Genomic DNA, 12,666 nt, shown 5'->3' on the forward strand with positions numbered 1-12,666 from the left:
GTTTCCCTGGCCATCTTCTTTGGCACACATTATAAATTAGCCCAGTTCTGTTTCTATTTCTCTCTATTCTAGGCACATTAAATCTTTCCAAACACATATTCTTTAAGATACACACATACAGTGAAATTCAAGACCCTTTTTATAATATAGTTAATGTGTGCCACATACTGCTTTCAAACATGAAGAATAATTTCCACATTTTAAAGCAACAAATTAATCCTAACCTCCATTATTGACTCTTGAAGATGGAGCCTGACATTCTAGACTTTGGTCTGTGCCTCTAAAAATTTCTAACTATTGTTAGCAGTCAGCAAAAGGTTGAAAAAACCAGAACCTAAAGCCCCGTGTGACTACAGTAACTTCTTTTCTTCCATTGGAATAAGTTATTATCTGTATGAGTAGCAAATGGTCATTTTTACAATCATGGCTTATGAACTTTTTCAGCCTGCTGCACTAAGAAAAAATGCACTTCGCTAGCAAGTGACTACCCTCTTTAAAGGGAGTTTTCTCTTTTTCCCCTGAAATATCTTTAAATAAGTGATAATAAAAGGTCACATGCTATCAAAGAGCTTCAATCCCTTTATTATAAGTCAATAACATCATTTTTATTCTATTTGGCATCTTAAAACTAAAACTCTTTTTTAAAACTGACAATTCATAGGCAATTATGACATGTAAAATATCAGTCTATATTAGAATAGTGGGGACATACTTTCTTCATTGAGGATTTTTAAAAGTAATGCTTTATAGCCAAGCTTTAACTAGAAATATGATTTTCAGTAGAAATAAAGACCCAATCAAAGGAAAAATTCTCTAGAGAGAACACGATATAGTACAATTCATATAAACTGTGCCTGTCCTTTCTAAGCAAGTGATCTGTCTATCTGTCTGTCTATCTATCTATTTATCTATCTATTTATCTATCTATCTATCTATCTATCTATCTATCTATCTATCTTCTATCTTCTATCATCTATTTATCTATCTACGTGTATATGTATATATATATTTCACTTTCTCCAGCTACAAACAAGGTCTCTAAGATTCCCTTTTGGAGCCAAATAGAAAGTTCATGTATTAAGAAAGTAATAAAATACAAAATACATAAGGTTCTTTAGAGGGAAAAAAAACATCAATAATCACAATAAATAAAAAATATTACAATTCTCTAAAATACACTTGATTTATAGGAGAATCAAAATTTATTCATAATTTAAACTATGAGTTTTTGTGGCTCTGCTTCACCTATAGGGTCACAGTTTCTTTTTAGACAGCTTCTTTAAGTTTCCAAAATGAAAAATGTCCCTGTGAGTTCATCTTCTAGGTGATCTTTATTATTTCCCTACAGCTCAGAGTAAACTGTGATTAACAGGATAAGGCCAACAAGTCAGAAAGAAATGTACAGAAACTCTTCTCATAGTATCTACTTCTCATACATTTCAAATTTTAAAGTGTAGCTTTTAAAAAGCTATCAAAAGATGCCTATCAAAACATTAAGCACAAGTATGTGATGAAAAAGAAAAGGCAACCCCAGGAAAACTACAAGGCTATGAGGAAAGTAAAGTTTTTCCTTTCTTTCTTTCCTTCTTTCTTCCTTTTTCTTTTGCTTGCTTGCTTGCTTCCTTCCTTCCTTCCTTTTTCTTTTCTCTCTCTGTCTTTCTGTCTCTGTGTCTCTTTCTTTCTTATATCTCACAGTTTTGATGTTCTTCGAGAAGTTAAATATGTCATTTTTAAAATCATCTTAGTGTGATCAAGAGGCTATCACACCCATTATTTCAATATTACACACATTCAAGTCATGTGCAAGCATATTCTTATGCATGTATTATTTGAGCATTCAGTAAGTTCATCTTAATTTCTTGGCTAATATAGTTAGATTTCAACAGTGTCAGTTATGAGTTCTATAACCATAAGCAACTTATTTAATTTCTTTGGGCCTCTGTATCCTCAAGTCGAGGAAATTAAATAAGATGTCATTGTGAATACTCAACACTGTGTATGATATATGGCAATTGCCTGGAGAATAATTCCATTACTATATACACCTTCCTTTCTCCTAAGAGAATGGTGAAGACTAAGTAAGAAGTATTTAACCCTGAAAATGAGACCACTATTGTAAGTATTCTGCTCTCTGTGTGTCCAGTAATTCATCATGTCCTATGCCTTAGGGGATGTAATTGCAGGCCAAACTCAGAACATGGATCATAGGACTGCAGTAGGAGTAAGTATTGATGAGTAAAAATGTATTATCATTCCTAGAAAAATAGTTGCTCAACATAGAGTGGATCAAAAGATTTTAATCTATTAAAATAACACAAACCCACAATATGAAGTGCAATTAGAAAGTAGAAAGTGAATTTTTCTGTTTATATTCCCAAACCCATCTGGTTAGTTGATGATTTTGAACTTGTATGTATTTTGGCTACGCTATCGACAGTTTTCTCAATTCAATATTATTAAAAACTCTAATCAATTAAAAGCCCCATATCAATATTCTCTTTGCATATAGGATGGTATTTGTGTTTAACTTGTTTTTCTGTAGATTTACAATTCTTAATGACAGCATGACAATTATGAACATTACAAGACTTGAGGATATAATAAAATTTGTTCTAATTTTAAACAAAGTCAAATGGAAAAGTGTTAAGTAAATATTAGATCCATGATAGTTTTGGTTTTTGCTTTAAGGAAACTTTGACAATCATAGCAACTCTATTTGTGGACTTTTGTTTCCTTAATAAAATGTAGATTTACAGATGGTTGCTACATAAGTACTATAAAAGTTCCCAGTAGAAATGTATAGAGATTTTTTTTTTATATGGCTAAATATATTGGGGAAAAATACAGCACGGAAACATTCACTATTCTTTCTAAACACATATATTAGGCTTTAGGAAGGTTTTCCTTGTGAACATGTCAAATGAACCTCTGATCAATTATTGCTTTAGTAGCCCCTGGTTTGACTCCTACATAATAAAACATGGAATTTCTAAATTTCCAAATTTCAAAAACAGTTTGAAAATTATTAAGCTTTCTATAGATAAAATAACTTCCCCATTGCCTAATTTACTGAGAATCACCTGAATTTTTAAAGAAAATTTTATTATTTCTTTGTCAAATCTTTTGATACTATAGAAAAGATAGTATTTCTATAGCTCTACACAGCCCACCATACAATACAGTACTACATGCACCTGAAGAAGTAATAAAAATGCATATTTTATAAAATGTACTAGAAATGAAATGTACTAGGATTTAGACAGCCATTATAATTTTCTACTGAGTTACCACTCACTATAACATTTGTAAGAGATTGCAATTTCCACAAGCACTGTTGGAGGGCTATCAAGTTTTTATGGTCATATATTTTCATATTATGTTGTCCAAAAATGATTATTCATTTACTTAAATGTTCAATTTTATTCAATAAAATGAATGATCTCAATGAAACCTACTGTGATTTCCTTAATACTCTAGCTTTAAGGTCATTCAAAGAGGCGGTATTAAGGCTGCTTTTCAGTATCCTTGATGCAATTTCTAGCCTGCTTATGTGACCTCCCATTTGGGGATCAATTTGAGTAACTTAGTGAAATTAGAATTTTCAGCATAATCTCTGGACCACAAAGAATTCAATAATTTCTTGCTACATTTATCTTGCAATCAGAATGTAACAATGCTATCTCAATTCTAATGTTCACTTGATACATAATTGTAGTGATACTTCTTCAAAAGTGGTTGCTAATTTTCAAGAAGCCCAATTCTCCAAATGGGTTAAACAGTTTTCTCCTTTGAACAAAAACAAAACTTTTAATATACATTCTGAGGTGGGTTAATAGTCTTTTTCATTAGGATAAAGGAGTGCACACTGAGAATATCTTTCTGCCATCTGAGTAATCAATGAGCCAATAGGGTTGTAAATCTTTCAGAAATTCCCTATGGTTAAATTCAGAAAAAAGTGTTTATTCTTCTCTGCCCCCTTCCTTCATTCCCTACTCTCATTTAGTAACTGTAGGGGGAATCTTTTCATCTAGCAATTAAGAGAAAGGGAGAGCATTTCACACTTTACACTTTTTCTTCACAAATTCAGCTATTAAAATAATCCCTGTTATATGCATTTATGCTAGTCATGAAAGAATAAGTGACACAAAATATTGTTTGGGGAAAAAAAAAACTATAAAAATCCTACAATCAGGAAAACCAGTTATTTCATTATTGTTATTTTAATGATTGAAATGTGAGCATGTTTTTAATTTATTTTAACAGAAGTATAGTGCAAAGTAATGATTAAGTCTAAGTGCATTTGTTCATTAAACAGTACAGTGGGCAGGTTCATACAAAAAGTAAAGAGTTAGGCTTGCCAATAATTACACATATGCTACAATTAACTCATTGGTTCTATAAAATGATCCAAGTAAAATGATTGATAATGTACTTGGGAAATTTATAATTAATGAGTCATATCAGAATAAGTTTTTTTCTAATTATGTTGAATTTCTGTGAAAGTATGAAATGATACAAAAGTTAGTAATTATATGGTCTTGATGTAGTTACAAAACTAATCTCTTAGCTATATTATTTTACTTCAAAGATATATTACTGGGATTGTGAAAAATAGTAATTATTTATTAAAATAGTAACACCAAAACATTTTGAATACAAACCACATTTTTTTCAGTTAAAAAAAAAAGCATCTAAAAAGTATTATAGGATGACAGTAAGCTTTAATACCTGACCTATATTTCAAAGTATCTGCATACGATGACTTTAAAAAAGATAAAGTTTATTTAGAAAACTTTCACAAAATATCTATTACAAATCCTCCAAATAGTCCTTTTTATTATGCGGATAATTTTGTTACTCACTGTGATTATGCCTAATTTTGTCATTTTCTCCCCTGCACTCTACATAGCGCACACAACGGAGCACTGCAAGATGTATGTCCCTGATTTCTCTGTCCCCTGGCTTACAATTAGGTTGAGCAAAAGAAAGGTCATGGCAGGATCCTATGAGGTAGGGGAAGGGCAAGTGAAAGTGTTTCTGTTGGCTGTAGTAGTGAATGCATGTTCTGCTTACAGCTTAGTTCACACATCATTTCAGACTTAGAAGTAGTAATAGCTTCTCAAATTGTTGGATCCCCTAGTTGCTAGTTTTATGTCAGTTCCCTTAAGCCCTCCCACACCTGTGTAATAATACCTTCTTGAAACCCTCTTAACCTGAAACTTTTGATGGGGCCCTGTGTTTCTCTTGTGATCTAACTACATAGTCTCATGGTAATTTTACTTAAAATGGATATCGGTTTTATATTGTTCTTAAACAACCAAACCAAGTATACCTCAATTTATATTCTACATGCATTCATGTATGCAAATTATCATTTTCAATAAAAATTTCTCTTTCTTTTGAAAGGTTCCAAAAACATTCATCACTCTCTCTATTTTCATCAATTTAACCCTTTCTCCTCATATTCATCTCCTCCTCCTAAAGTCTCCATTTTTGTTTAGGCCATCATATTCACAGATGTTTGAGACCTGAGTTATCATTGATTATCATTGACTCTTACCCATGCTTCCTTCTAAATAATGCATTCAGCCAGTTTATTGCCAATATGAATTCGAAGTTCTCAGTGTTTCTCGCAGTTGTCTTTTCTTTTCCTTTTCCATGTCCTAGTTTGAGTCCTTAATGTTTCTCGATTGAATTATTTGGCCTTGTTCTATATAAAAAAGATTGCCCTCCACTCAGTAAGTGAATACCCAAGTGCAGAGGGGGCATTTGAGGGATGTCCCTTCATATGGTCTTTCTTCAGATGGTCTTGCTTCTCACATTCAGGGATGATTTTAGGCACTTTTAAGCAGTTTAAACTTTACAATTAATTTTCACCTTTTGTGTATTATTTTGATCTAACCAAAGGATTAAATGAGACTCCATTCTGCTTGCTTTCATTCGTAGTTCTATGCCCCACTTGTAGCTCTAATTCCCCAGTTCAATGCATAAGACAGTCATGCTGTTATCTTTCAATCACCATTCACAGCTTACCTTGTGTATTGTTCGTTCACCTTAAAATTTGTTGGAAAGACCCTGTATTTGTTATCTCCCTCACATATATTGGCTTTGGACTTTCCGTTCTTTGCTCTCATTTATTCCCCATGAGAGGGCACCGTGGGGAATGGTGTTAGATTGCCTAGGATTATATTCTTGCACCACGGCCCAAATTTCAAACTTAAGCAAGTTATTGAACTTGTCTCTGCTTCAGGATCCTTACGTGTAAAACATACATAACAGTTTATCTTTTGTTAGTATTATACGTGTTCATGTTTTTCAAGCTCTCGCCATTAAAATGGACTATCCACTATTTCTCAAGTATGTTATCTGTGGAAAAAATACACCAGGATAACAATATAAAAGCAAAATGCATAGGAAGCTTTCAGCACTGTCTTAAATTGCAGCAACTTGTTCTGCCATCTTTTCAATCCCATCTCAAAACCTGTCTCCTGTTTTGAGTTTTTCTCTGATCGCACTAATTTGTTATAATTTTTCTGCCTATACTCTGACCATTCTCTATCAATTTATTAGTTTTTCTTATAGGAGATGTTTATATTGTAATTATATAGTTCTATCTTTATATAGAAATATATAGATACATATGTATAGATAGATACATTTCTCTACAGGAGTTTCTAATTCAGATACAGTGTTTTATTTATCCCTTTCTGCAACTACAGATTTGCTTAAAATGGAGTATAATTATATAAGGCAATTTAAAAGTTCTTTTAAATCAAATACCTACTATTTGACAGGCACTTTTCCAAGTTATTATTGCTAATCTTAACCACACCTCTGCAAAGTAGGCATTATCGCCACTTCATATATAACAGTGTTTCTCGAAGTGCCAGTTATAAACTGCTTATTACTTACATGCAAAGAGATGACTATAGAAGTTGAGAGTAAATGCTTAAAAACTTTTATAACAATTTGCCATTGCCACGACTTCTAAGTATGTGATCTGTGTCATCAAATTTGGTTTGCGGCTTAAGTTTTTAATAGAAATAGATCAGCAAGCTACAATGGCATTGAAATATGTTGGAATACTTTGATGAAAGAACTAATGCTGAGAATAAACCAATGTACTGCTTCCTTCATCAAAGTCTTGCTACATAATAAAAATATCAGCTGAATATATGGATTCTTAGCGATGCAGTAAAAATTGTGAATTTTGTTAAAATTTAAATGCAAAATTATTCTCTTTTATATATGGTATAGAAGTTGATTATAAACAACTACATACGGAGGTACAAAGTTTAAAAATGTAAAAACTTCTGTTGAAATATTTGAACAAGAAAGCTCTTGTTTCTACAAGATAAGAAACCAGTCCATCCCCCAGCTTTAACTCTGTGAGTTAGAGAGCCAATGTCTTTATTTGTCTAATATATTTTGTGTTGTTAATGATTATAACTTTTCTTGCAAGGAAGGAAGGCAATATGTTTTGCAATGGCAGGTAAAAGTAAAGGCAAGACAGAAGTTAAAAGCTTGAAAAAAGAGTTTCTAATATTATTTATGGTATGATCCATAACAATACATTATCAGTAAAATATGTGATGATCTTGACATTGTGAATTTGTAAAAAGTTATCTTAGACCATCTTCCATTCCTGATAGGACATTTTGAATGATGTATTCCATCAAAAGTTTCCACCTTTGAAAATCTCTGTATTCCTGAATCAATTTCTTTCATCAGAAAAAAAAAAAATGTATTTAACTTCAACTTTATAGGATCAATCCTAGAACAAGCTATTAATAAAGGATTGAAGCTAAATTTTGAAAATGCAGCAAAACTTGTCTTATTTTGGATAAAAGTTAAAAATGAATATCTTAAGATTAATAAAATGGATTCAAAAGTCTCCTCTCTATTTCCATCAATATACTTGTCTGAGATTCATTTCTCTACTATGATAGTTATTAATATAAAACATGGAAACAGTTTAGATTATACATTATTTCCTTCAAGAAATGTTATAGTCAATCCAAGGAGATTAGATAAATTAACAAGTAGAAAGCAAGCACGTGTGTCACATTAAAATTTAAATAATTGGTATATATTCAAAGTGTATGTATAGATTTTTAATATGAACAATAACTATTTACTTAATAACTTTTGTTAGTTCCGTTTACAGAGTAACAAAAAAAGTAAGTACAATAACCATAATAATCATTATCTGTATTATTCTCAATACAACCATACTCAACAGACATAAAATTTTGTAATTCTTTTCTTTTTTATATGCTATTTATATAGAATCTAATAATAAAAAGTTGGAACTTTCATTTGTATGTTTATTATTTCATTTTCTAATAGTTCATTTTCATCATATTTTACAAAAGTATCATTTATTCTTGATTTAGGAAAAAAATAAGATCTTCACAACAGATGATTTTAGAAATACTGATAAAACTCCATGTATGAGATTTGTTTGTTTTTGTGGTCACTATTGCAGCTTACACTTAGAACCTTGTGCAAAAAATGGTTGTTGCATAGAGGAACTGTAATCAGATCTGTAACCGCACACTACCACACGCAGGTTTCATTTCTTTAATATAGCCTTTATTCTCTCATTACCATCGAGAATAAAACCTGTCCTCAGAGGAATTTTAAAGTTAAGCTTAATTGTATTAGTGTTAATATTAATCTCTCATGGGATGTTTGAAATAATTATAATAAGTTTAACTAGATTATGTAGGCAGGCCTTGACAACTGGAAAGCAAATGCACCTTGGAACTCTTTCTCCAACTAGAGGAACTGAACAACATGTCTCACTGCAAGTTCAAGCATTTCATGATAAATTATTGTCCCACAAGTCCATTATGGGCAGATCAACAAAACTTCCATAGAAATGGAAATGAGGAAGTGACAGTGGGGATTGTAACTGTGATTGTTGTGATTTTATTGTAGTCTTATGATTATAATCATGTTTATTCTTTTCTTTTTTTGTCCTTACAATCTCACACTCATACTTTACATACATAAAAATCCCTCGTTAACTGATGTGTAACTTGTAGATAAGCAACTTGCTTGATTGAGAACTCTAGGAAAATCTTCAAAGAGAGATCACTTAGTTCCCAGACCATTTGGTGCCAGTAGATTGACTGCCAAATCCTCCCCAAGCCTTCACTTAACCAGCTCCAGGTTGCTTATCAGAGCAGGCTGTGAAGTAGAGTTCACCTTGCTAACTCTTGCCCAAAAAGAGGAGTTCCCTGCCCCCTCTTTGTTAATTCCTTTGTTGCACTTGCCTCCCTTCCAGGCAGCCTGAGAAATAAGACAAGGCTGAGAAGACAAGATAGATGCCTTGGCCACACCCATCCCTGCAGGATGCAGCCCTCTCCTTGGAGCTTTGGAGTTTTCTCTGTTCCCTTACCCAGCCCTATCTCTGTAACAACCAAACGGCCTTTGTGACAGCAGCCCACAGTCCTCTCAGGGTACCTGCTCTTGAATAAACCAGATTTCCTTCTACTAAACTCTTGTCTCCCAAGTTATTGGCTTATGAATTACTGGCTTGTGAGTGGCAAGCAGCCAGACATCAGTTTGGTGCCGGAAGGACCTAAATGGTGGCAAGATAAAACTGGTTCCAATACAAAGTGTGATGTGTACACCCTAACTCCTTTACATTCAACAAAACAAACACCTTCCCTTTTTTCTACTTTCTGGATTTGGCTAAAGGAAGACTAGAATTTCTGCAAGGTTTTGATTTGTTTATGGTTATTCCTGTTCTCACTTTGTCTTCTTCAGTAATAGAAGGGAACTTAAATTAACGTAAGAATAAACAGTGGATGGCTCAATTCTATAAACTGAAGATGTTTTTAGATGCTTTCATGGATGCACAGGGTAGGTGTGAGTGTCTCCTGCCATTCCCATGGCCCTCTGGTAGGGGCCACTTCCTAGTAGTGTAACTGAAGTCTGAACTTCCTTTCCCTCACCTTGCTGTCTCTCTGGGAAAGAGAACTAAGTTTTCCTACCTGGCTATACAGGATTTTGAAGGTGAGCAAGACAGGGAAAGGCATACTTGAGAGAGAGAACCTCACCTAACACACCTGTAAATATGAAGAAACATGCATGCAGGGAACCACAACAACATTGATTTATTTTTTAAAGATGTATGATAAGGTACATAAACATGAGAGAAAAAGAAAAAGTCAGAATGCATGCAACTTATAAATTACAAAGCAAATATTAACTTATTTCCAGTTCTATCACTACATACTTTTCAGAATTACTCTGTAGGCCAAATGTCACAGTATATAGAAAGCTGTTTTGTAAACTTGAAAAACAAAGGTAAGGAGTATTCGAATTTATGATTCAAAAGTTTTTTTTCCTCTTCACCTTCTTAATCTGTCATTAGGAGTAGATTCCAGGGCTAATACCTTAAAACATTTTTCTCTAGATCCTCCTGGTAATGCTATCCAGTCTAGTGACACATGCCCACTCTGTGTTTAAGATTTTCAACTTGAATCAGCCCCTTGATTCCAGACTTATTACCCAATTGCCTATTATATAACCCTCTCTTGTATGTTTAATAAACTCAAATGTAGCAAGGCCAAATCCGAACCTTCCCTAAAATAGTCACAGCTGCCAACATTTAAGATTTTGCCCATCTCCTTTTCAAGTCCAGTATTTCAGGTATTCAAATCAAAAGACTTGAAGTCACACATGACTCTTCTTTTGCACTTCTCCCCCACATTCTTGCCATCGGATGGTCAGTAGACTTTCAAAATACTCAGAAAATTCTACTTATACTCATCACTTTCACTGATCCAAACCAGCTTCATCTTTTTGCCTGGATTATTGTAGTAGCTTAATAACTGGTCTGTCTACTTCTGATCTTCCCCTTACTCTCTGTAGTCTGTTCTCCCCATAATAGCCAGGATGATACCTTTAAAATGTTGCTAAGATAACCTCACTCCTCTGCTCAACACCCTCCAATGGTTTGTTTCTCACCTTAAAGAAAAAGCCAAATCCTTCCATGACCGACAAGATCCCACCTACTCGCACTCCCCACAGCCTTACCTTTGTGTTCGTCTCTTCTCCCCATTCTCTCTGGCCTGCACACATTCCTTGAGCTCTTCCTCAAACATACTGAGAAATTTCACTTCAGGCTGCTCTTCTGTTTGGCTCACTGCTCCCACAGATTTTCCCACTGCTAGCTCTTTATCTTATGACTTTGTTTTACTGTCATTTTATTAAAAAAGGATTCCCTCAGACTTTATTTAAAATAGCACTTCTTTTCTCCCTTTCCTTAAATGTTTTTCTTCACAGAATTCATCACCATTGAACAAACTGTACATTTACTTATTTATTTTACTTTTGGCAAGTTTCTTCCCACTCGAATACAAGTTGCATTAGGGCAGAATTTTTATCCTCCACTATATTCAAAGTACCTAAAACAACTATGGCAAAAAGAAGGTCAGTAAATGTTATTGAATGAATGATTGAATCTTAATTACTCTAAGGTTCATGTAATATCAAACTGTATAGATACAGTAAATGAAACATCTACTAATTGTTTTGAATCTATAATCTTAGAATTTCTTAAAAACTGAGAATTATAATTAATTTCCTTTGTTACACCTTCTCTGACATAGATAGTAGATTAATAATATAAATAATCATATTGATAATATAAGCAATTATATGGCTACTCATAATTAGATTACTTTGCTCCTGGTTTGAAAACTAGAAATTAATTTTTGGCTCCCTAACCACATCAGCAAGGCCAGTCATCTCTTGTGTGAATGCCTTTCAAATGCATTCTTTCTATTTCTTACTTTTTTTTTTTTTTTTTGGTTCAGGGTTCAGGTCATCGTAACATCACACCAGAGCTGTTAAAATTATTTTTATCTCCCTTTCACCTCTCTGTACTCAAAACCTCCTTCTCCTAGCTGCTCAAATGCAGAACTTTTTTTTTCTTTTATTCTTCCAATTTTAAAAGAATTTATACAGTAGCTGATATGCTAAGGCAGGAAATAAAAGTAGAGCTATGGCTATTGAAAGGCAGAAGCACAATTATTTATAGACAATGCAGAGTAGTATAATGAGAAACCTTAAAAGAAATTCAAAACACTATTACACCTAGTAAAAGAGGATTTAAGTGAGGAGGTAATAAATAAAATAGAAATGTACATTTCAACTAGCTAGACTTCTAGGCAATATATAGAAGGGAGCAAAGAAATCAGTTAAAGTAGCTCCCAGAATAAAAGCACCAGGACTGATTTTTTATTCTGGTTCTTTGCCATTCTGTTACAAAGATTCGGTGGCAGCCCTGCACATAGGAGAAGCTGAACACCTCTTTACGAAAATCTCACACCACAAGAGCTCACACTTAATGTTTTCTCCTCCTAATTTAGGTACCTTCTCCCAAAGCCTTTAGAATAGCAACTTGGCCTCCAAATTAGAAACCCTAATTGCATTTCACATTCTACACAAAAATAGCACCTAGGAAGCAGCAGGGCTAAAAATTAGCATTTAAATACAGGGTTTCTCTCTGCCTTATGTTCTATTAACTGAAAGCCTTATATCCTTTTATCGGGTATTTACCCATACACAGCCACTTTCAGTCAAAGAGAGTATTTAAAATCTCGACTTCCTGTTAGATAAAAACAGTCTAAGATTTCATGGCAGACT

General features: G+C 33.3%; 1 protein-coding gene and 1 long non-coding RNA gene across 4 annotated transcripts in view; one reads left to right on the plus strand and one right to left on the minus strand.

The window, feature by feature from the left end:
• The window catches only part of LOC107514529, a 33,476-nt gene extending 23,810 nt beyond the window's left edge, over positions 1 to 9,666 (plus strand). Inside the window, exon 3 of the long non-coding RNA XR_001597796.2 lies at positions 9,293 to 9,666. This is a non-coding gene — a long non-coding RNA (uncharacterized LOC107514529). The remainder of the gene's footprint in view (positions 1 to 9,292) is intronic.
• Positions 1 to 12,666, minus strand: part of CADM2 (cell adhesion molecule 2) — a 986,159-nt gene that overhangs the window by 202,908 nt on the left and 770,585 nt on the right. The gene's annotated exons all lie outside the window — the stretch shown is intronic.

The sequence above is a fragment of the Rousettus aegyptiacus genome, unplaced genomic scaffold (assembly GCF_014176215.1).
Source record: "Rousettus aegyptiacus isolate mRouAeg1 unplaced genomic scaffold, mRouAeg1.p scaffold_m13_p_4, whole genome shotgun sequence".
NCBI classification, from domain to species: Eukaryota; Metazoa; Chordata; class Mammalia; order Chiroptera; family Pteropodidae; genus Rousettus; species Rousettus aegyptiacus.